The sequence below is a fragment of the Pristiophorus japonicus genome, chromosome 2, assembly GCF_044704955.1.
Source record: "Pristiophorus japonicus isolate sPriJap1 chromosome 2, sPriJap1.hap1, whole genome shotgun sequence".
In the NCBI taxonomy this organism is placed as follows: Eukaryota; Metazoa; Chordata; class Chondrichthyes; family Pristiophoridae; genus Pristiophorus; species Pristiophorus japonicus.
Genome location: NC_091978.1, coordinates 51,355,245 through 51,380,281, shown reverse-complemented (window position 1 = coordinate 51,380,281; position 25,037 = coordinate 51,355,245). Strand labels below are relative to the sequence as shown.

Below are 25,037 nucleotides of genomic sequence, written 5' to 3'. Positions count from 1 at the left end.
CAGTTGAGCTACCTTCCCTGTTTTATTTTTACTCCAGACAGGGATGTACAATTGTTGAAATTTATCCATGTGATCTTTAAACGTTTGCCATTGCCTATCCACTGTTAAAACTTTAAGTATCACTCATCAGTCTATTCTAGCCAATTCATGTCTCATACCATCGAAGTTACCTTTTCTTAAGTTCAGGACTCTAGTCTCTGAATTAACTGTCACACCCCAAATTAATAAAGAATTCTACCATATTATGGTCACTCTTCCCCAAGGGGCATCGCACAACAAGATTGCTAATTAGTCCTTTCTTATTACACATCACCCAGTCTAGGATGGCCAGCCCTCTAGTTGGTTCCTCGACATATTGGTCTAGAAAACCATACCTAATACACTCCAGGAAATCCTCCTCCACCGCATTGCTACCAGTTTGGTTAGCCCAATCAATATGTAGATTAAAGTCGCCCATGATAACTGCTGTACCTTTATTGCACGCATCCCTAATTTCTTGTTTGATGCTGTCCCCAACCTCACTACTACTGTTTGGTGGTCTGTGTACACCTCCCATTAGCGTTTTCTGCCCTTTGGTATTCCGTAGCTCCACCCATACCGATTCCACATCATCCAAGCTAATGTCCTTTCTTACTATTGCATTAATTTCCTCTTTAACCAGAAATGCCACTCCTCCTCCTTTTCCTTTCTGTCTCTCCTTCCTAAATGTTGAATACCTCTGGATGTTGAGTTCCCAACCTTGGCCACCCTGGAGCCATGTCTCCGTGATGCCAATTATATCATATCCATAAACTGCTATCTGCGCAGTTAATTCGTCCACCTTATTCCGAATACTCCTCGCATTGAGGCACAGAGCCTTCAGACTTATCTTTTTAAGACCCTTTGTCCCTTTAGAATTTTGATGTAGTGTGGCCCTTTTTGCTTTTTGCCTTGGGTTTCTCTGCCCTCCACTTTTACTTTTCTTCTTTCTATCTTTTGTTCTGCCCCATTCTACTTCCCTCTGTCTCCTTGCATAGGTTCCCGTCTCCCTGCATAGGTTCCCATCCCCCTGCCATATTAGTTTAACCCCTCTCCCTAGGACATTGGTTCCAATGCTGCCCAGGTGCAGACCGTCCGGTTTGTACTAGTCCCACCTCCCCCAGAACTGGTTCCCATGTCCCAGGAGTTTGAATCCCTCCCTTCTGCACCACTCCTCAAGCCACATATTCATCTGAGCTATCCTGCGATTCCTACTCTGACTGACACGTGGCACTGGGAGCAATCCTGAGATTACTACCTTTTTGAGGTCTACTTTTTAATTTAAGTCCTAGCTCCCTAAATTTGTTTTGTAGGACCTCATCCCGTTTTTTTACCTATATCGTTGGTACCTATATACACCATGACAACTGGCTGTTCACCCTCCCTCTTCAAAATGCCTTCACCACCTTATCTACCTGGCCTGCTACCTTCAGGGATCTGTGGACCTGCACTCCAAGGTCCCTTTGTTCCTCCAAACTTCTGTGTTCTCCCATGTAATGTGTATTCCTTTGCCTTGTTAGCCCTTCCCAACACTTCTCCGGATTGAATTCCATTTGGCACTGTTCTGCCCACCTGACTAGTCCATCGATATCCTCCTGCAGTCTGCAGCTTGCTTTCTTCATTATCAACCACACAGCCTATTTTTGTATCATCTGCAAACTTCTTAATCATACCTCCTACATTCAAGTCCAAATCATTGATGTATACCACAAAATTCAAGGGACCAAGTATTGAGCCATGCATAACCCTACTGGAAACATCCTTCCAATAACAAAAACACCCATGAACCATTACACTTTGCTTCCTGACTCTGAGCCAATTGTGGATCCAACTTTCCGCTTTGACCTGGATCCTATGGGCTTTTACTTTCGTAACCAGGCTGCCATGTGGGACCTCCTCAAAAGCCTTGCTAAAATCAATATAGGCAACATCAAACACACTACCCTCATCGACCTTCCTTGCTACCACCTCAAAAATATTCAGTCACGTTAGTCAGACACGATCTTCCCTTAACAAATCCATGGTGACTGTCCTTGATTAATCTATATCTTTCTAAATTAAGGTTTATCCTGTTCAAGTTTTTTCATTAAATTCCCACCACCGAGGTTAGGCTGACTGGCCTATAATTACTCTGTCTATCCCTTTCTCCCTTTTTTAAACAACGGTACAACATTAGCAGTCCTCAGGCACCACAAGTGTAGCCAGAGAAGACTGGAGAATGATTGTCAGAGCCTCTGCTATTTCCTCCTTTTCTTCACTTAACAGGCTGGGATACATTTTATCCGGGCCTGGGGATTATCCACTTTCAAAGCTGCTATGCCCTTAATACTTCCCCTCTCACTGTTTATTTCATCTATTATTTCACACTCCTCCTCCCTGCTTGCAATGTGTGCATCGCCCCTCTATTTAAAAAAAAATGGCAGAGCAGGTTCAAGGGGCCAAATCGCCGCCTACTGCTTCTAATTCTTATGTTCGCTACACTGTCCCATCAAACACTCCCAGGGCAGGTACAACATGGTTAGCTACAGAGTAAAGATCCATCTACACTGTCCCATCAAGTACTGCATGGATAATATACAGAATAAAGATCCCTGTAGACAGTCCCATCAAACACTCTGGACAGGGACAGCACAAGTTTCCTTCAAACACACCTGGGGCATGTACAGCACAGGTTAGATACAGCAAAAATCTCTCCCATGGATCACTACCAGGACAGGTACAGCACTGATTAGATTCAGAGTAAAGCTGCCTCTGCACTGTCCCATCAAACACTCCCAGGGCAGGGACAGCATGAGTTAGGTACAGAGTAAATCTCCCTCTATGCAGTTCCTTCAAACATGCCTGTGGAAGGTACAGCATGGGTTAGACACAGCAAAAAATTCCCTCTACACTGTCCCATCAAACATGCCCAGGGCAGGTACTGCACGGGTTAACTAGAGAGTAAAACACACTCTACACGGACCCATCAAACACTCCCAAGATAGCTACACTACGGGTTAAATGCAGAGCATAGCTCCTTCTACACTCACTTTCAAACACTCCCAGGATAAATACAGCACGGGTTAGCTACAGAGTAAAGCTCCCTCCACTTTGTCCCATCAAACACTCCCAGGGCAGGTACAGCACGGATTAAATACAGAGTAAAGCCACCCCTGTACTCTCCCGTCATACTCCCAGGGCAGGGAACCGCAAGGGGTACGTTCAATGTAAAGCACCCTCTCCACTATCCCATGGAACATTCCTGGGGCAGGTACAGCACTGATTTGGATTCAGAGTAATGCTCCCTCTACACTGTGTCATCAAATATTTCCAAGGCAGGTGTTGTGGAAAGAACCCACACAGAGTCACGGGTAGGCTTTGATGTGACAAACATTATTACAAGCATGTCGGGGAAAGCCCTTCAACGTACCAAAGTCTCACATTTTTAATTGCTGTGGCAATCTAGTTATACATAATTCAACGGAAATGCACCTCGACAGTTCACAAAGACAAATCCATATAAGGCTGATAGTTGCTCAACTATTAGTTACTGGACATGTAGGCTTTGGCAGATGTGTCCTGTTATCTCAACTGTCCTAGTTTCAAGGCCTTTGCATCTCCCTTTCTGTGGTTCTTCATCCACTGTATCTGAAGTCACAAGTTTTGCCTTTTACTCATTGTCCTTTGTTCCAAGGTTTTAGAAACATGTTTGTCTAAATTGCTGAAGTCTGCGGTTTTAATATTCTTTAGCTTACAAATGGCCAAGCTTTCCATCATGCCTTGCAAATACAATGGCTTGTTACTAACATAGCTACTGACATATGATCAAACTGACTTGCATGTGCTGGAATAATCACAGATTCTCATCCCATCAGCGCATTAAGCAATGCTCTGTGCCCTCTCCCTCCCGAATCACGAGAGAACCTGTTTGCCAAAAAAAAATGCATGCACAGAAGGCCGTTGCTAGGGAAGCCTGGCCTTCCACATCGCTAGGGCCCATTTCATATTGCTGGGATGTCGCGATCCCAAAAATAGGCGATGTTCCAGCGATCATGAAGGCTGAAACATCGCCCATTTTTTGGGCGCTAGCAATCCAGTGGAAAGTTTTGCCCATGGACTTTCTTGATTTATAATAATGCCTTGGATGTGGGTGTTAAGGGCACAATTTTAAAAGCCGCCGATGACACAAAATTTGTAAGTATGGTGAACAGTGAGTAGGATAATAGACTTCAGTAGGACATAAACAGGCTGGTGAATGGGCGGACACGTGGTAGATGAAATGTATTGCAGAAAACTGTGACTTGATACATTTTAGTAGAAAGAATGAGGAGAGGAAATATAAACTAAAGGGTATAATCCTAAAGGGGGTGCATGAACAGAGAGGCCATGCGGTATATGTGCACAAATTGTTGAAGGTGGCAGTGCAGGTTGAGAGCAGTTTTTACTTTTTAAAAAAAAAAGCTTGTGGAATCCTGGGCTTCATGAATAGAGTTAGAGTACAAAAATATGGAAGTTATGATGAACCTGTATAAAACACTGGTTCGGCCTCAACTGGACTATTGTGTCCATTTCTGGGCACCGCACTTTAGGAAGGATGTGAAGGCCTTGGAAATGGTGCAGTGCGAGAATGATTCCAGGAATGAGGGACTTCAGTTACGTTGGATAGACTGGAGAAGCTGAGATTGTTTTCATTAGAGCGGAAAAAGTTTGATAGAGGTGTTGAAAATCATGAGGGGTCTGGACAGAGTAGATAGAGAAACTGTGCCCATTGGCAGAAAGGTCGAGAACCAAAGGACACAGATTTAAGGTGATTGGGAAAAGAATCGAAGGCTTCATGAGAAAAAACTTTTTTACGCAGTGAGTGGTTAGGATCTGGAATGCACTGCCTGAAAGAGTGGTGGAGGCAGACTCAATTACTGCTCTCAAAAGTGAGTTGGATAGGTGAGTGAGAAAATAAATTAGCAGGGCTGTGGGACGAGCTGAGGTGCTCATGCAGAGAGCCGACACGGGCTCGACGTGCCAAATGACTGCCTTGCATGCTGTTACCATTCTATGATTCTAATATTTCTATTTAAACTTACTCTGTTCTATTGTAACTATGAGTGGGAATAATGTCTCTCGCTGCTCTGCTCACCTGACTGGCACTAACAGGATAATGTAACCTGAGCATCTCAGTGCAGGCTTCCTTTGTGTGCAAATCAGGCATCCAGTCAAGCAATCAGCAGCCTCTCCATTACCTCACCGAATGAGAACAAGTACCACACCACAGGCTGTGAATGGGACCCGGACCCTTCCTCCCTCCTTATTTTGTGGGGCTTAGTACCTCGCAGAATGAGAACAACGAACATACTGCAGGCTACTAATACTGTGCAACAAGAGCAGGTCAGAGGTTAGGAATTTTGTGGCGAGTGTCTCACCACCTACAAAGCACAAGTCAGGAGTGTGATAGAATACTTGCCTGGATGAGTGCAGCTCCAACAAAACTCAAGAAGCTCGACACCATCCAGGACAAAGCAGCTTGCTTGATTGGCACCCCATCCACCACCTTAAGCAATCACTTGCTCCACCACCAGCGCACCGTGACTGCATTGTGCCATCTACAAGATGCACTGCAGCAACTCGCCAAAGGCTTCTTCAGCAGCACCTCCCACCTCCCAAACCCGTGACCTCTACCACACAGAAGGACAAGGGCAGCAGACACATGAGAACACCATCATATCCACGTTCCCCTCGAAGTAACACACCTTGCTGACTTGCAAATGTATCGGCTGTTCCTTCATTGTCACTGGGTCACAATCCTGGAACTCCCTCCCAAACACTCTGGGAGTACCTTCACATGGACTGCAGCAGTTCAAGGCGGAGGCTCACTACCACCACCTTCGGTCAGGCAGAGTCAGCATAGATTTATAGAAACATAGAAAATAGGTGCAGGAGTAGGCCATTCGGCCCTTCAAGCCTGCACCGCCATTCAATGAGTTCATGGCTGAACATTCAACTTCAGTACCCCATTCCTGCTTTCTCGCCATACCCCTTGATCCCCCTAGTAGTAAGGACCTAATCTAACTCTTTTTTTGAATATATTTAGTGAATTGGCCTCAACAACTTTCTGTGGTAGAGAATTCCACAGGTTCACCACTCTCTGAGTGAAGAAGTTCCTCCGCATCTCGGTCCTAAATGGCTTACCCCTTATCCTTAGACTGTGACCTCTGGTTCTGGACTTCCCCAACATTGGGAACATTCTTCCTGCATCTAACCTGTCTAACCCCGTCAGAATTTTAAATGTTTCTATGAGGTCCCCTCTCATTCTTCTGAACTCCAGTGAATACAAGCCCAGTTGATCCAGTCTTTCTTGATAGGTCAGTCCCGCCATCCCGGGAATCAGTCTGGTGAACCTGCGCTGCACTCCCTCAATAGCAAGAATGTCCTTCCTCAGGTTAGGAGACCAAAACTGTACACAATACTCCAGGTGTGGCCTCACCAATGCCCTGTACAACTGTAGCAACACCTCCCTGCACCTGTACTCAAATCCCCTTGCTATGAAGGCCAACATGCCATTTGCTTTCTTAACCGCCTGCTGCACCTGCATGCCAACCTTCAATGACTGATGTACCATGACACCCAGGTCTCTTTGCACCTCCCCTTTTCCTAATCTGTCACCATTCAGATAATAGTCTGTCTCTCTGTTTTTACCACCAAAGTGGATAACCTCACATTTATCCACATTATACTTCATCTGCCATGCATTTGCCCACTCACCTAACCTATCCAAGTCGCTCTGCAGCCTCACAGCATCCTCCTCGCAGCTCACACTGCCACCCAACTTAGTGTCATCCGCAAATTTGGAGATACTACATTTAATCCCCTTGTCTAAATCATTAATGTACAGTGTAAACAGCTGGGGCCCCAGCACAGAACCTTGCGGTACCCCACTAGTCACTGCCTGCCATTCTGAAAAGTACCCATTTACTCCTACTCTTCGCTTCCTGTCTGACAACCAGTTCTCAATCCATGTCAGTACACTACCCCCAATCCCATGTGCTCTAACTTTGCACATCAATCTCTTGTGTGGGACCTTGTCGAACGCCTTCTGAAAGTCCAAATATACCACATCAACTGGTTCTCCCTTGTCCACTCTACTGGAAACATCCTCAAAAAATTCCAGAAGATTTGTCAAGCATGATTTCCCTTTCACAAATCCATGCTGACCTATCATGTCACCTCTTTCCAAATGCACTGCTATGACATCCTTAATAATTGATTCCATCATTTTACCCACTACCGATGTCAGGCTGACCGGTCTATAATTCCCTGTTTTCTCTCTCCCTCCTTTTTTAAAAAGTGGGGTTACATTGGCTACCCTCCACTCTATAGGAACTGATCCAGAGTCAATGGAATGTTGGAAAATGACTGTCAACGCATCCACTATTTCCAAGGCCACCTCCTTAAGTACTCTGGGATGCAGTCCATCAGGCCCTGGGGATTTATCGGCCTTCAATCCCATCAATTTCCCCAACACAATTTCCCGGCTAATAAGGATTTCCCTCAGTTCCTCCTCCTTACTAGACCCCCCGACCCCTTTTATAACCGGAGGGTTGTTCGTGTCCTCCTTCGTGAATACCGAACCAAAGTACTTGTTCAGTTGGTCCGCCATTTCTTTGTTCCCCGTTATGACTTCCCCTGATTCTGACTGCAGGGGACCTACGTTTGTCTTTACTAACCTTTTTCTCTTTACATATCTATAGAAACTTTTGCAATCCGTCTTAATGTTCCCTGCAAGCTTCTTCTCATACTCCATTTTCCCTGCCCTAGTCAAACCCTTTGTCCTCCTCTGCTGAGTTCTAAATTTCTCCCAGTCCCCAGGTTCGCTGCTATTTCTGGCCAATTTGTATGCCACTTCCTTGGCTTTAATACTATCCCTGATTTCCCTTGATAGCCACGGTTGAGCCACCTTCCCTTTTTTATTTTTATGCCAGACAGGAATGTACAATTGTTGTAGTTCATCCATGCGGTCTCTAAATGTCTGCCATTGCCCATCCACAGTCAACCCCTTAAGTATCATTCGCCAATCCATCCCAGCTAATTCACGCCTCATACCTTCAAAGTTAGCCTTCTTTAAGTTCTGGACCATGGTCTCTGAATTAACTGTTTCATTCTCCATCCCAATGCAAAATTCCACCATATTATGGTCACTCTTCCCCAAGGGGCCTCGCACAACGAGATTGCTAATTAATCCTCTCTCATTACATAACACCCAGTCTAAGATGGCCTCCCCCCTAGTTGGTTCCTAGACATATTGGTCTAAAAAACCATCCCTTATGCACTCCAGGAAATCCTCCTCCACCGTATTGCTTCCAGTTCGGTTAGCCCAATCTATGTGCATATTAAAGTCACCCATTATAACTGCTGCACCTTTATTGCACGCACCCCTAATTTCATGTTTGATGCCCTCCCCAACATCACTACTACTGTTTGGAGTTCTGTACACAACTCCCACTAACGTTTTTTGCCCTTTGGTGTTCTGCAGCTCTACCCATATAGATTCCACATCATCCAAGCTAATGTCCTTCCTAACTATTGCCTTAATCTCCTCCTTAACCAGCAATGCTACCCCACCTCCTTTTCCTTTTATTCTATCCTTCCTGAATGTTGAATACCCCTGGATGTTGAGTTCCCAGCCCTGATCATCCTGGAGCCACGTCTCCGTAATCCCAATCACATTATGAAGGGGAAACATAGAAAATAGGTGCAGGAGTAAGCCATTCGGCCCTTTTGAGCCTGCACCACCATTCAATAAGATCATGGCTGATCATTCACCTCTACCACTTTCCTGCTTTCTCTCCATACCCCTTGATCTTTTTAGCCGTAAGGGCCACATCTAACTCCCTCTTGAACATATCCAATGAACTGGCATCAACAACTCTCTGGTAGAGAATTCCACAGGTTAATAACTGAGTGAAGAAGTTTCTTCTCATCTCGGTCCTTAGACTGTGTCCCCTGGTTCTGGACTTCCCCAACATTGTAAACATTCTTCCTGCATCTAACCTGTACAGTCCTGTCAGAATTTTATATGTTTCTATGAGATACCCTCTCATCCTTCTAAACTCCAGTGAATACAGGCCCGGTCGATCCAGTCTCTCCTCATATGTCAGTCCTGCCATCCTGAGAATCAGTCTGGTGAACCTTCGCTGCACTCCCTCAATAGCAAGATTGTCCTTCCTCAGATTAGGAGACCAAAACTGAACACACTATTCCTGGTGAGGCCTCACCAAGGCCCTGTACAACTGCAGTAAGACCTCCCTGCTCCAATACTCAAATTCCCTAGCTATGAAGGCCAACATGCCATTTGCCGCCTTCACCGCCTGCTGTATCTGCATGTCAACTTTCAATGACTGACGTACCATGGCACCCAAGTCTCGTTACACCTCCCCTTTTCCTAATCTGCTGCCATTCAGATATTCTGCCTTCATGTTTTTGTCACCAAAGTGGATAACCTCACATTTATCTACATTATACTGCATCTGCATTGCATTTGCCCACTCCCCTAACCTGTCCAAGTCACCCTGCAGCCTCTTGGCATCCTCCTCACAGCTCACACCGCCACCCAGCTTAGTGTCATATGCAAACTTGGAGATATTATACTTAATTCCTTCATCTAAATCATTGGTGTATATTGTAAATAGCTGGGGTCCCAGCACTGAGCCCTGCGGCACCGCACTAGTCACTGCCTGCCATTCTGAAAAGGACCCGTTTATCCCGACTCTCTGCTTCCTGTCTGCCAACCAGTTCTCTAACCACGTCAATACATTACCCCCAATACCATGTGCTTTAATTTTGCACACCAATCTCTTGTGTGAGACTTTGTCAAAAGCCTTTTTGAAAGTCCAAATACACCACATCCACTGGTTCTCCCCTGTCCACTCTACTAGTTACATCCTCACAAAATTCTAAGATTTGTCAAGCATGATTTCCCTTTCGAAAATCCATGCTGACTTGGACCGATCCTGTCACTGCTTTCCAAATGCGCTGCTATTTCATCTTTAATAATTGATTCCAACATTTTCCCCACTACTGATGTCAGGCCAACCGGTCTATAATTCCCTGTTTTCTCTCTCCCTCTTTTAAAAAGTGCTGTTACATTAGCTACCCTCCAGTCCATAGGAACTGATCCAGAGTTGATAGACTGTTGGAAAATGATCATCAATGCATCCACTATTTCTAGGGCCACTTCCTTAAGTACTCTGGGATGCAGACTATCAGGCCCTGGGGATTTATCGGCCTTCAATTCCATCAATTTCCCTATCACAATTTTCTGACCAATAAGGATTTCCTTCAGTTCCTCCTCCTCCTGTTCCCTAGTATCCCTTCCGAAAGATTATTTGTGTCTTCCCTTGTGAAGACAGAACCAAAGTAATTGTTCAATTGGTTTGCCATTTCTTTGTCCCCCATTATAAATTCACCTGATTCTGACTGCAAGGGACCTACGTTTGTCTTCACTAATCTTTTTCTCTTCACATAGCTATAGAAGCTTTTGCAGTCAGTTTTTATGTCCTCAGCAAGCTTCTTCTCATACTCTATTTTCCCCTTCCTAGTTCAACCCTTTGTCCTCCACTGCTGAATTCTAAATTTCTCCCAGTCCTCAGCTTTGTTGCTTTTTCTGGCCAATTTATATGCCTCTTCCTTGGATTTAACACTATCCTTAATTTCCCTTGTTAGCCACGGTTGAGCTACCTTCCCCGTTTTATTTTTACTCCAGACAGAGATGTACAATTGTTGAAGTTCATCCATGTGATCTTTAAATGTTTGCCATTGCCTATCCACCGTCAACCCTTTAAATATCCTTTGCCAGTCTACAGCCAATTGACGACTCATACCATCGAAGTTACCGTTCTCTAAGTTCCGGACCCTAGTCTCTGAATTAACTGTGTCACTCTCCATCTTAATAAAAAATTCTACCATGTTATGATTAGCCTTCCCCAAGGGTCCTCGCACAACAAGATTGCTAATTAGTCCTTTCTCATTTCACACAAAAAGGGAAGTCATGTTTGACAAATTTGCTGCAGTTTTTTGAGGAAAGAAAATAGCTGCACCACCATTCAGTATGATCATGGCTGGTCATGCAACTTTAGTACCCCATTCTTGCTTTCTCTCCATACCCATTGATCCCTTTAGCCGTAAGGGCCACATCTAACTCCTTTTTGAATATATCTAATGAACTGGCTTCAACAACTTTCTGTGGTGGAGAATTCCACAGGTTCACAATTCTGAGTGAAGAAGTTTCTCCTTCTCTCTGTCCTAAATGGCTTACCCCTTATCCTTAGACTGTGACCCCTGGTTCTGGGCTTCCCCAACATCGGGAACATTCTTCCTGCATCTAACCTGTCCAATCCCATCAGAATTTTATGTTTCTATGAAATCCCCTCATTCTTCTAAATTCCAGTGAATATAAGCCTAGTCCATCCAGTCTTTCTTCATATGTCAGTCCTGCCATCCCGGGAATCAATCTGGTGAACCTTCGCTGCACTCCCTCAATAGCAAGAATGTCCTTCCTCAGTTTAGGAGACCAAAACTGTACACAATATTCCAGGTGTGGCCTCACCAAGGCCCTGTACAACTGCAGTAAGACCTCACTGTACTCAAATCCTCTCGCTATGAAGGCCAACATGCCATTTGCCACCTTCACTGCCTGCTGTATCTGCATGCCAACTTTCAGTGACTGATGTACCATGACACCCAGGTCTCGTTGAACCTCCCCTTTTCCAAATCTGTCACCATTCAGATAATATTCTGCCTTCATGTTTTTGCCACCAAAGTGGATAACCTCTAACCTCACATTTATCTACATTATACTGCATCTGCCATGCATTTGCCCACTCACCTAACCTGTCCAAATCATCCTGCAGCCTCTTAGCATCCTCCTCACAGCTCTCACTGCCACCCAGCTTAGTGTCATCTGCAAACTTGAAGATATTACACTCAATTCCTTCATCTAAATCATTAATGTATATTGTAAATAGCTGGGGTCCCCGTAACAAACGAACAGAGAGGATAAAGGGGAACCAGTGGATGTGGTGTGTATTTGGACTTCCAGAAGGCATTTGAGAAGTTGCCACATAAAAGGCTACTGCATAAGATAAAAGTTCACGGGGTTGGGGGTAATATATTAGCATGGATATAGGATTGGCTAACTAACAGAAAACAGAGTCGGGATAAATCGTTCATTCTCTGGTTGGCAACCAGTAACTAGTGGGGTGCCGCAGGGATCAGTGCTGGGATCCCAACTATTTACAATCTATATTAAAGACTTGGAAGAAGGGACTGAGTGTATTGTCAGCAAACTTGGCTACATTACAAAGATGGGAGGAAAAGCAATGTGTGAGGAGGACACACAAAATCTGCAAAAGGACATAGCCAGGCTAAGTGAGTGGGCAAAAATTTGACAGATGGAGTATAATGTTGGAAAGTGTGAGGGCATGCACTTTGGCAGAAAAAAATCAGAGAGCAAGTTATTATTTAAATGGAGAAAGATTGCTAAGTGCTGCAATACAGCGGGACCTGGGGGTACTTGTGCATGAAACAGAAAAGGATAGTATGCAGGTACAGCAAGTGATCAAGAAGGCCAATGGTATCTTGGCCTTTATTGCAAAGGGGATGGAGTATAAAAGCAGGGGAGTCTTGCTACAGCTTTATAAGGTATTGGTGAGGCCACACCTGGAATACTGTGTGCAGTTTTGGTTTCCATATTTACGAAAGGATATACTTGCTTTGGAAGCAGTTCAGAGAAGGTTCACTAGGTTGATTCCAGGGATGAGGGGGTTGACTTATGTGGAAAGGTTGAGTAGGTTGGGCCTCTACTCATTGGAATTCAGAAGAATGAGAGGTGGTCTTATCGAAACGTATAAGATTATGAGGGAGCTTTACAAGGTGGATGCAGAGAGATGTTTCCACTGATGGGGGAGACTAGAACTAGAGAGCATGATCTTCAAATAAGAGGCTGCCCATTTAAAACTGAGATGAGGAGAAATTTCTTCTGAGGGTTGTAAATCTGTGGAATTTGCTGCCTCAGAGCTGTGGAAGCTGGGACATTGAATAAATTTAAGACAGAAATAGACAGTTTCTTAAACGATTAGGGGTTATGGGGAGCGGGCAGGGAAGAGCGGAGTCCATGATCAGATCAGCCGTGATCTTATTGAATGGCGGAGCAGGTTCGAGGGGCCATATGGCCTACTCCTTCTTCAGGGCAATTAGGGCTGGACAATAAATGCTGGCGTTGCCAGCGACACCCACATCACATGAATTAATAATACAAAATTTTAAAAAACATAGGCTGGGAATGGAGCCTGGGCCTTCTGTGTGCGTGGAGCTTTGTGATGGAGCTATCTAATCAGTTCCAAATCCCTACTGTTTCCTACAGCTCTATAAATGTTTCCATTCCAGTATTTATCTAATTCCCTTTTGAAAGTTACTGTTGAATCTGCTTCCACTGCCCTGTCAGGCAGTGCATTCCAAATCACAACAACTCGCTGCGTAAAAAATGGTTCCTAATGTTGTCTTTTGTTCTTTTGTCAATCACCTTAAATCTGTGTCCTTTGGTACTGACCCTTCTGCCACTGGAAAGAGTTTCTTCTTATTTACAATATCAAACCATTTATGAATTTAAACACTTCTGTCAAATCCCTCTTAACCTTCTCTGCCCTAAGGAGACAAGCCCAGCTTCTCCAGATAACTGAAGTCCCTCATCCCTAGTACCAATCTGGTAAATATCTTCTGTTCATTTCTACACATATAAACATTTTGTTTGAATTATTTAAGGAAAAGCACGAACAGAATAAAAAGCAGAGTGAATTAAATACTGAGCGAAATGTATGTCAATGTTTGGAAGGTGAAAAGAACAGAAGATCTGAGTTTTATTATCGATCAGTGAGAGGAATCCATCGATCCCTCGGACTTGTGTTGGTCAATTTACTGATAAACCTGCAAATTATGAGGAAGCTGGTTCATGGTTTGTAGAACAAGGCAAGTCCTTTGGGCAAAGCCAACATCTGCCACCCTGCAGCAACAGACAGAGGAGTGATTGAGATCGGCCCGGCTCGCTCAGTTGCTGGAGTATGAGCCTCTTATTCTCAGATGTGGGTTCGGGCCCCATATTGGGCGGTTTGTGCTTTGAATATTTAGGCTGAATTCCTGGGCAAAGATTTTAATGAGTGTTTCACGTAAAGATTCAACAGAAATCTCTCCGAGTCGGGACTCTCCAGCATTTCACTGCTAAAGGCTGAACTTTATTTAATTTCACCCGCAGCTCCGAGTCAGTTCGGCTCACTGGGACTTAAGAACATAAGAACTAGGAGCAGCAATAGGCCATTTGGCAAACTTCATGTCGAGAATTCGGGCTGTCTCTCCCTTCATGACCCATCAAAGCTGAGAAAACAATGGAGAATTTGTACTGTGCACAGTATTGGTCTCCTTACCTAAGGGAGGAGAAACTTGCTTTAGAGGGGATGAAATGGAGGTTTACTAGATTGATTCCTGGGATGTGAGTGTTCTCCTATGAGGACAGATTGAGTAAAATGGGCCTATATACTCATGTTTAGAAGCATGAGAGATGATTTCCTTGAAACATAATATAAAATTAATAGAGGGCTTAAACATGCTAACTCAAAGGCGAGTGCACTCCCAGCTGAGCCACGGCAGACAGATGGCGATTCAGACAACATTTAAGTCAGTGGTGCAACTCGAACCTCAGAATGGCCCATTCTTCTACTTTGCGAGATGAAGAACTTCATTACTTGTTAATGTCATCCTTGTTTTTCTTGACTCTCTTCAAGCTCGCTTCCCTATTTGTCTTTCTCATGGACTGTGTTCTCTTTGTCACTTTAGATTGGCTGCTCTGATACCATTCCTGCTGACAAAAACAAGTTTTCCAGTGACATTCACTTCTCTCTCCCCCATGGTTACACAGACTGATGCTACTAGACAGCACCTAGTGTTGACAACAGTTCCCCACAGTCTCTCGAGGCCTCCATATCTAGTTTTCCAGACCACCTGAGTCACACTTCGGGAATTTGGTCAAGCTTCCCAGCATGCCTTCTTGAACAGTAAGTTTAACATTTCCTTTGTTGAATGAATACCTTTAATCAAACTAATGATTGATCAAAGGGAGGGATGTGGAAATATGCAGGCTATGGCAACATAAAATGGAAAGACCCCTGAGAGTAAGGTTGAGGTACCTTGAACATAAAATTAATTACCAATTGAAATTTGATTAGTCATGCTTCCTTAGCATCGCCAGTAACTAGAATATACTAATCAACAGGGTACAGACAAAATGTAATCAAGGAAATGGGACAGATTGGGTTATTCAGGTTACAATCACCAGGGCACAGACAAATGTGTAGTCAATGGACAGGGGCCAGATTATAGAATAGTATAAACCAGGAGGGGAAACTCCACCGAGGCAGCGAGAACCTGGGAACAACACACGACAAGCAGGGACTAGGGGAGAGACCCTTGAAGGGACAGTGTCAGGACCGGATTGATCACCCGGAGATGTATTGATAACTGAGTACTTTGAGCGGAAAAGAACACCTTTTGGAACACCTTTCCGCAGAGTTAAATAGAGTATAAGTAGTGAGTCTTGTACTACTCCTGCATTAAACTAACATTAACAGTACTGTCATTGTCCAGTGCGTAATTTGATATTTAACTCAGGAATCGTCCCAGGCAGCAACTAGTCACACGACTAGCGAAATTGCCGTTTGTGCAACAAAACTCTCAGCTCCTTTAGCAGCTCGGTAATCCAGGTTTCCAAACAATCCTTTAGTATCATTAAAAGCGGTATTGAGATGTCCAAAATCCTTCAGAGGAAGTTGATTAAACAATATAAGCTATTTCAAGCATTGAGTCCAACACTGAGCAGATCCACTGTGAACAAGGTGCAAACCTGCGTGGGGAAACAAAGGCAGCGCCCAACAGCTTAAATTCTCAAATCGGCGACTCTGCACTGTGTGTTAAATCTCCTCAATGTCTATTGCGCTGCTATTGTGATGTTCAATTAGCTGAAAATTCATCAATTCAAAAATAATCACAGCGATCATTAAAATAATCTAACCCCTCTGATATTTAACAGTAAAAAATATGTTGAGAACAGTTGCAAACCCATAGAGCATTTTATTCATATTTGTTGCGATGTGATTTCCATTACTGCGATTTGTGTTACCTCTAAGCCACAGATACAAAGCTTAGAATCTATTTCCCTATTGTATGTACAATGCTGTGCTGGCACAGTTCCAGCAGAGAGGGCTCTCCCTGCAGCTCTTACTCATGGGTTTAAATATTTGTCTATTTTTCAGCTGAATAAAGTCTGAGTTTGGGTTAAGTTTTCATTCTCTGAGACATTAAGAACATAAGAATTAGGAGCGGGAGTAGGCCACACGGTTCATCAAGCTCGCTGTGCCATTCAATAAGATCATGACTGATCATTGATCTCCACTCCACCTTCCTGCCTGATCCCCATATTCCTTGATTCCCTTAAAGTCCAAAACATTACTTTTTGAAAAGCAGTTTTCCACCAACACAGGCATTCGAATCTTCATTACTGAGCCTGACTCCTGCAGTTACAAGTCAGTTTACCTGCTACAGCTCATTGGGTTGTCCAGTCAGGGAGTTTGATGATTGAAGTGACGTTGATTGAATTATTGAATGGCTGAGTGTTCATCCTCAATATCTCTGTCTCTATTTAAATATATTCTGTTCTACTGTAACCAAGAGCGGGAATAAAGTCTCTCGCTGCTCTGTCCACCTGGCTGGCACTAACAAGATACTGTGACCTGAGCATCTCGGTGCAGGTTTCCTTTGTGTGCAAATCAAGCATCCAATCAAGCGATCAGCAGCCTCTCCCAAGAAGAACAGAAATCAGCACTTCTCACAGAAAATGCAGCCAGATTTGAACGATATTGGGACTAAAGATGATTTCTACCTTACGCAAGTCAGTGAGTGTTTCGGGACAATCGCTAACTGTGTAAATATAAATCCCACAGTATGACTGCTTCTTCACTGCCCGTTTGAGGATTCAGCCCCATTGTTCTGAACTGTTTCTTACTCACTGGCTGTTTAATGATGCCAGTGCCGAGAATGTCATGTTTTTACCTGTTAGTATTTATTCCATGTGATCACTTTATTCACCCTAGAATATTCTTTTCAACTCCAATGTCAATAATGTAACCGGGTTAATGTTTTCATCCAACATTTAATGATCTCTGAATCAGGCAGTAGACACAGAGGTTTATTCTTTGTTGATGTTCTCCTTGGTGTTTCTCCAAGCTCTCCTCCCTGTTTGTCTGTGTTCTCTTTGTCACTTTAGATTGGCTGCTCTGATACCATTCCTGCTGACAAAAACAAGCTTTTCAGTGACATTCAATTCTCTCTCTTCCCCCGCCCCCATGGTTATGCAGACTGGCACTACTAGACAGCACCTGGTGTTGACAACAGTTCCCCACAGTCTCTCGAGGCCTCCATATCTGTAGTTTTCCAGACCACCTGAATTTGGTCAAGCTTCCCAGCATGCCGCCTTCAACAGTAAGTTTAACATTTCCTTTGTTGAATTAACACCTTTAATCAAACTCAGCTCCTTTAACAGCTCGGTAATCCAGGTTTCCAGACAATCCTTTAGTGTCCTTTTAAGCAGTATTGAAATGTCCAAAATCCTTTTTAGAGGAGCTGATTAAATAATATAAGCATTGAGTCCAACTGTGAGCAAGGTGCCAACCTGCGCGAGGAAACAAAGGCAGCGCCCAACAGTTTAAATTCTCAAATCGATGACCCTGCACTGTGTTAAATCTCTACAATGACCATTGTGCTGCTTTTCATGATCTTCAATTAGCTGCAAATTTATCAAATCAAAGAATCGCAGCGATCATTAAAATAAACTAAAACCCTCCGATATTTACTGGTAATACAGCATGTGGAGAACAGTTGCAAACCCACAGAGCATTTTATTCATATTTGTCGCGATGTGATTTTTTTTTTTTGGTACCGCTTTAAGCCACAGGCACACCGATGAGAATCTATTTCCGTATTCTGTGTGTGCCTGACTGACACTGAGCTGGCACTGTTCTGGCTAAAAGGGCTCTCTCTGCAGTACACTTAGTCGTGGCTTTAAATCTTTCTCCACTTTTCAGCTCCAAAAACTGAGGTTGGGTTAAGTTCTCATTCCCTGAGACATTACTTTTAAATGGCAGTTTTCTGGGAACCGGAACTTTTCCCCCACTGCTGGCAATCCAATCTTCATTCCTGAGCCTGACTCTCTTAAGCAGGTCAGTTTTCCTGTCTTCATGTGTTCTACAATTATTGGGGTTGTCCAGTGTTTGATGCTTTCATAGAATCATAGAATAGTTACAGCACAAAAGGCGGCTTTTCGGCCCATTGAGCCTGTGCTGGCTCTCTGCGAGGTCACCTCAGTTGGTCCCACTCCCGTGCCCTTTCCCATAGCCCTGCAAATGTTTCTCTTTCAGGTACGCTTCCAACTCCCTTTTGAAAGCTGTAATTGAATCTGCCTCCACCACCCTTTCAAGCAGTGCATTCCAGAACCTAACTGCTCGCTATGTAAAACGTTTTTTTTCTGATGTCGCCTTTGGTTCTTCTGCCAATCACCTTGAATCTGTGTTCTCCGGTTCTCGACCCTTCTGCCACTGGGAACAGTTTCTCTATCTACTCTGTCTAGACCCCTCATGATTTTGAACACCTCGATCAAATCGCCTTTCAACATTCTGTAATGCAAGGAGAACAGCCCCAGCTTCTCCAGTCTAGCCATGTAACTGAAGTTTGTCATGCTGGAATAATTCTCGTAAATCTTTTCTGCATCCTCTCCAAGGCCTTCACATCCTCCCTAAAATGCGGTGCCCAGAATTGGACACAATACTCTAGTAGTTGAGGCTGAACCAGTGTTTTATACAGGTTCATATCATTTCCTTGCTTTTGAACTCTATACCTCTATTCATGAAGCCCAGGATCCCATAAGATTTTTTTAACTGCTTTCTCAACCTGCCCTGCCACCTTTTAATGATTTGGGCACATATATTCCAAGTCTCTCTGTTCATGTCCCCCCTTAAGATTGTACCCTTTAGTTTATATTTCCTCTCCTCATCCATTATACCAAAATGTATGACTTCACACATGTCCACCCATTCCACCAGCCTTTCTATATCATCTTGAAGTCTATCACTATACTTCCACGTTTTGTGTCCTCTGCAAATTTTGAAATTGTGCTCTCTTCACCCATGTACAAGTCATTAATATATGTCAAGAAAAGCAGTGGTCCTAGTAGCGCTACACCCCTCCTCTTACTACCTGTTTACTATTTATGTGCCTATAGACTTTCCGATTACCTTTTATGCTTGCTGCCATTCTATTCTCATACCCTCTCTTTGCCCCTTATTTTCACTTCTCTGAACTTTCTATGTTCAGCCTGATTCTCAGATGTATTCTTGACCTGACAACATCTCTTTTGCTGCTTCATCTTACACTCAAGCTCTTTCGTCATCCAGGGAGCTCTGACTTTAGAAGTTCTTCCTTTCCCCCTGGTGGCAATGTACTTCGACTGTACCTGAACTATTTTGTCTTTAAAGAAAAGCAAAAGCGGAAATAGCTGACCATTTTTCAATCCTCTCTGGCTACAGGTGTGGTTCTGGAGGACTGCTAATGTTGTACGTACCTTTGTTTAAAAAGGGATAGACCGAGTAATTACAGGCCAGTCAGCCTAACCTCGGTGGTGGGAAAATTATTGGAAAAATATCCTGAGCGACAGGATAAATCTACATTTGGAAAGACATGGATTAATCAAGGATAGTCAGCATGGGTTTGTTAAGGGAAGGTCGTGTCTGACTAACTTGATTTACTTTTTCGAGGAGGTAACTAGGGCGGGTCGATGAGAGTGGCGCTATGGATTTTAGCAAAGCTTTTTATAAGGTCCCACATGGCAGACTGGTCACGAAAGTAATAACCCATGAGATCCATGGCAAAGTGGCAAGTTGAATCCAAAATTGGGTCGGAGGCAGGAAGCAAAGGGTAATGGTTGATGGGTGCTTTTGTGACTGGGAGGCTAATATTCCAGGTCCCGAACTACATCTTGAAGGGTGGAAGATGCCTGTGTGTGGATTTTTTTAATGTGTGGTGGCCGTTGCACACCAACCACCACATGGGCTTGACGGAGCTAGGTCTTGATCTAGTGGCAAGGATTAACCAAGACAACTGGAGACCAGCTCTGCTACACTCCACATATGCTGTACATACGTAATCTCCGTAAGCATGAATGGGGATTCTGTTCTTTGGTCGGGCTGGTCCACTTGATCCCAGGGGCGGTTGCGAACTGTATGTGCCCCTGGGATACTTGGGCCCCTACATAGGCCTAAGCGTAGAGGCCCCTGACCGCAACTCTCCATTGATCCCGAGGCAGGATGCAAGTGCATACATTTTTTGCTTATCTGAGGCATCGCCCAAGGGAAGCCAGCCGATTGCAAATTCAGCCCCAATGTGTTGTTCAGTCTGCACAGATGGACTTCATACTGTATCTCAGTCCGATTAATAAATGAAATTATTGGGCTGGTATATAATGTGTAGTTCAGTCTGTACTTATGGAATTGATGCTGTATCTCAGTCTGGTACTGTTGAGGTTTTAAGACTAGGATCTAATATGTAGTTCAGACTGCATTGGTTGAATTGATACTGTATCTCAGTCTGATAGTATATGACATTATTGGACTGGTATATAATGTGTAGTTCGGTCTGTACAAATCGAATTGATACTGTATTTCTGTCTTGATACTGAATATAGGTGTGCCTGCTCCCAGCATGCTCTTCTACACTCTTCATTGAACCGAGATTGGTCAGCTTACTTGATGGTAATGGAGGAGTGAGAATATGTCGGGCCATGTGCGTGCAGATTGTGTTGGAATACAATTCTGCAGCTGCGGATGGCCCACAGCACCTTATGGCTGCTCAGTTTTGAGCTGCTAAGTCTATTAGTGTATTCCAGTGGTAGTGCCACACAATAAGATGGAGGTTGTTCTCAGTGTGAAGACAGAACTTGGTCTCCACGAGGGCCAACTTGGTATCAGCTGCAAATTTTGACAACATGCCTCCAATTTCTGAGTCCATATAATGGTGAACGGCAGTGATCCCGGCACGGATCCCTGCGGAGCACTACTTCTCACTTCCTGCCAGTCTGAGAAACTTTACTTAGCTCACACCCTCTGATTTCTGGTTTGTAGCCATCTTTTCATCCATTCTGCAAATTGGCCCTTGACGCCACATGGCCTGACTGTGGTCATTTTATAGACTGTATTTACTGCAGATATAGTGCTCCATGGTGGAGAGGGTGGATATTGAGTGCTGTGGCAGGGGTGCTGTGAACTGGATTGCTCTGTCCCATGTGTTTTGAAGCGTCGCTAATGGTGTTTGTTACCCCTTTCCACATTTAAAAAAAAAAAAAAAATTGTTGCCAGTTTATTAAAGCCATTAACAGCCTCTCGGGTGGGGCACAAACAAAATGGGGCCTCATAAGATTCCCTCTGAATGACAGGCCAAATCTCAAGTTAGAAAAAACAGTTAGAATATATTTAGCAATTAAATCAGACTGAGTGGCCAACACTTTTTCATTACTAACTCACATCTCAGAACACCGTGTACTTCACACCATGGCTGAGGATGTGGGCACTCAAGTCTCTGTATAATTTATTAAGTTTGTTTATTGCCCAATCTCAATCTGGATGGTGGGTCATCTTCCAACGGAGGCGGGGTTTCCCAATGGAGGGCCTTCTATGCGGGACTCCTCCCATGCACTACTGGGGACCTGGGGTGGAGACTGCTGCATGGAGCAGTTGTGTGCAAACATTTTTAAGCCCCTTTCCGGGCTCCAAGGCCAGGTGTGGATCCAAAATTGGCTCAGAGGCAGGAAGCAAAGGGTAATGGCTGATGGGTGTTTTTGTGACTGGGAGGCTGTTTCCATTGGGGTTTCAAAGGGCTTAATAGTAGTTCCTTGCTTTTTGTGGTATATATAAATGTCAATGATTTAGACTTGAATGTAGGGGGTATGATTAAAAAGTTTGCAGATGATACAAAAATTGGCCGTGTGGTTGATAATGAAGAAAAAAGGTGTAGACTTCAGGAAGATATTGATGAACTGGTCTGGTGGGCAGAACATTGGTAAATGGAATTCAATCTGGAGAAGTGTGAGGTAATGCATTTGGGGAGGGCTAACAAGGCAAGGGAATACACAATAAATGGTAGGACACTCAGAAGTGTAGAGGGACCTTGGTGTGCATGTCCACGGATTCCTGAAGGTAGCAGGCCAGGTAGATAGGGTGGTTAAGAAGGCATACAGAATACTTGCCTTTATTAGCCAAGGCATAGCATACAAGAGCAAGGAGGTTATGCTTGAACTGTATAAAACACAAGTTAGGCCACAGCTAGAGTGCTACGTGCAGTTCTGGTCACCACATTACAGGAAAGATGTGATTGCACTGGAGAAGGTACAGAGGAGATTTACGAGGATGTTGCCTGGACTGGAGAATTTTAGCTATGAGGAAAGATTGGATAGGCTGGGTTTCTTTTCTTTGAAACAGAGGAGGCTGAGGGGAAATCTTATTGAGGTGTATAAAATTATGAGGGGCCTAGATAGAGCGGACAGGAAGGACCTATTTCCTTTAGCAGAGGGGTCAACAACCAGAGGGCATAGATTTAAAGTAATTAATTGGTAGGAGATTTAGAAGGAATTTGAGGGGAAATTTCTTAACCCAGAGGGTGGTGGGGGTCTGGAACTCACTGCCTGAAAGGGTGGTATAGGCAGAAAGCCTCACCCATTTACTTGGATATGCACTTGAAATGCCATATCCTACAAGGCTATGGACCAAGAGCTGGTTGGTGGAATTGGGCTGATAGCTTTTTGTCGGCTGGCACAGACACGATGGGTCGAAATGGCTGCCTTCCATGCTGTTAATTTCTATGATTCTATGGGCCATGTATATATTCAGTGAGAGAGTTTGCAGCCCCTGTATCTGTAGGGACCGCTCCTCGGTTTTGGATACACTTTCATCATCATCACTTTAACCCCAAATCTTCTGCCGCTCGGTGCAGAGCGTGGTAGGGTGAGTGGGTGGGTGGGTAAATCACGAGATCTTCTACTGGACCTGCTCATGGATCTGACTTTTTAAAAAAAAATTAGTTACAGAATGGTCCATTGGGAGGTCGTTCTGGCTGCCTGCCACTTTTCAGCGATCTTGCCCATGTAGCCCGGGAGAGGGAACATGTAATGTCCACCGGTACACTTGATAACTTCTGGGACCGGTGGACACCGCAGGTTAAGGAGATGATATATCCTCGCAATTACATTATGATTTACTTATTATTTGTTTGTACATAGTTTTTACTGTTTCATATTTGTGGTGTAGGAGGGCACTTGCCTTAAAGGTTTTTGTTACCGTTTGGTGACACTGGGGCAACTTGTTGTCATCCCTACAAGCAGGGGAAAAAGACCCAATCTCAATCGGATGCCAAAAAAAATAAATGTTCTCTTCACCTTCCAATGGTGGGGTGTTTACCCAGAATTCCTCCTGCAGCAGAAAGAGCCCTATCCATAATTACAGGAGTCCAGGTTGCAAGCGTGAGACTTGACTCTGCTCTGAGCATGCGCTGTGCCAGTGGTGGAGATAGTCTAAGGCGGAAGACACCGTGCCGGGAGGAGGTACGAGATTGTGGGCACAGGGGAGGAATTGGATCCCTGGGTGGTCTGGGAAGCTTCATAAACACTTGGTGGTGGCCTCAGGCCCCGAATAACGGCCCGAAAGCCCACAGGCCTTGTGTCTGCACCGCGGTGATGGGTTCGGGTGAGCGGGGTGACTGGCCGCCATCTTGCTAGTGGCTTTCTCCCTGGGGACAGGCCTGGGTTACGGTGCCTGTGTGGCCATCTTGGTACAGGAACAGAGAGAATTGGATAAATACTTGTGAAGTGTAAACATTTGCAGGGCTATGGGAAAAGAGCAGGGGAGTGGGATTAATTGCTACTCTACGCATCTTTCAAAGATGGGTAGGGTAGCATAGGGGTTATGTCACTGGACTAGTAATCCAGCGACCCGGAGACATGAGTTCAAATCCTACCACCGCAGCTTGGGAATTTAAATTCAGTTAATAAATAATTCTGGAATAGAAAGCTAGTATCAGTAATGGTGACCATTAAACTACCGGATTGTTGTAAAAACCTATCTGGCCGACATGTGACTCGAGACCCACAGCTATGTGGTTGACTCTTAAATGCCCTCTGAAAAGGTGGCACTGCACCTCTGTTGCCCAAAACTCACTGTAGGTTTGTAGACTGTTTACTCGGTGGGTATTTAGTCACTACAGTCGCAACAATTTGGTGGGACTTCGAGTATTGAATGAAAGTTGTCGACAAACCTTGCGTTTAAGCAAAATAAACTTTATTTCCCAAAATAGAATTAAAGTACAAACAATGTATAAAATAGCGCACAAGCCTCACTACTTGTGCTCGTATTACCCATTAACAGAGGTGATCAATCTCCACCACTGGTGTCTTGCTTTAAGCTCCTAGCTTAAGGTCCGGCTTCTCTCGTGTCCTGCTTTAAGGTCCAGCTTCTTTCGAGAGTGGTTCCTAGGTTCTCACTGCCTAGGTGGGGTTTCCCCTCCTGGTTTATACTATTCTATAATCTGTCCCATCTCTTTGATTACACATTCGTCTGCCCTAATGATTAGTTTATTCTTGTTACTGGCGATGCTAAGGAAAGATTGACTGAACTTCAATTTCAATTGGTAATTAATTTCTATGTTCAAGGCACCTTAACCTTACACTCAGGTCTTCCCATCTTATGTTGCCATATCCTGCACATTTCTACAACCTCCTTCTCTAGAATGGGCAATAAATGCTGGCCTTGCCGGTGACTCCCACATCCAATGAATAAATTTAGAGAGCTGGCACAGTTATGATGGGCCGAATGTCCTGCTTCTGTGCTGTATCGTTCAAATGTCTGCTCTGAATT

The 25,037-nt window shown here is 44.2% G+C and overlaps 1 pseudogene; it reads left to right on the top strand.

Moving 5' to 3' along the window:
* Positions 1 to 25,037, top strand: part of LOC139238333 (zinc finger protein 850-like) — a 59,611-nt pseudogene that overhangs the window by 19,795 nt on the left and 14,779 nt on the right.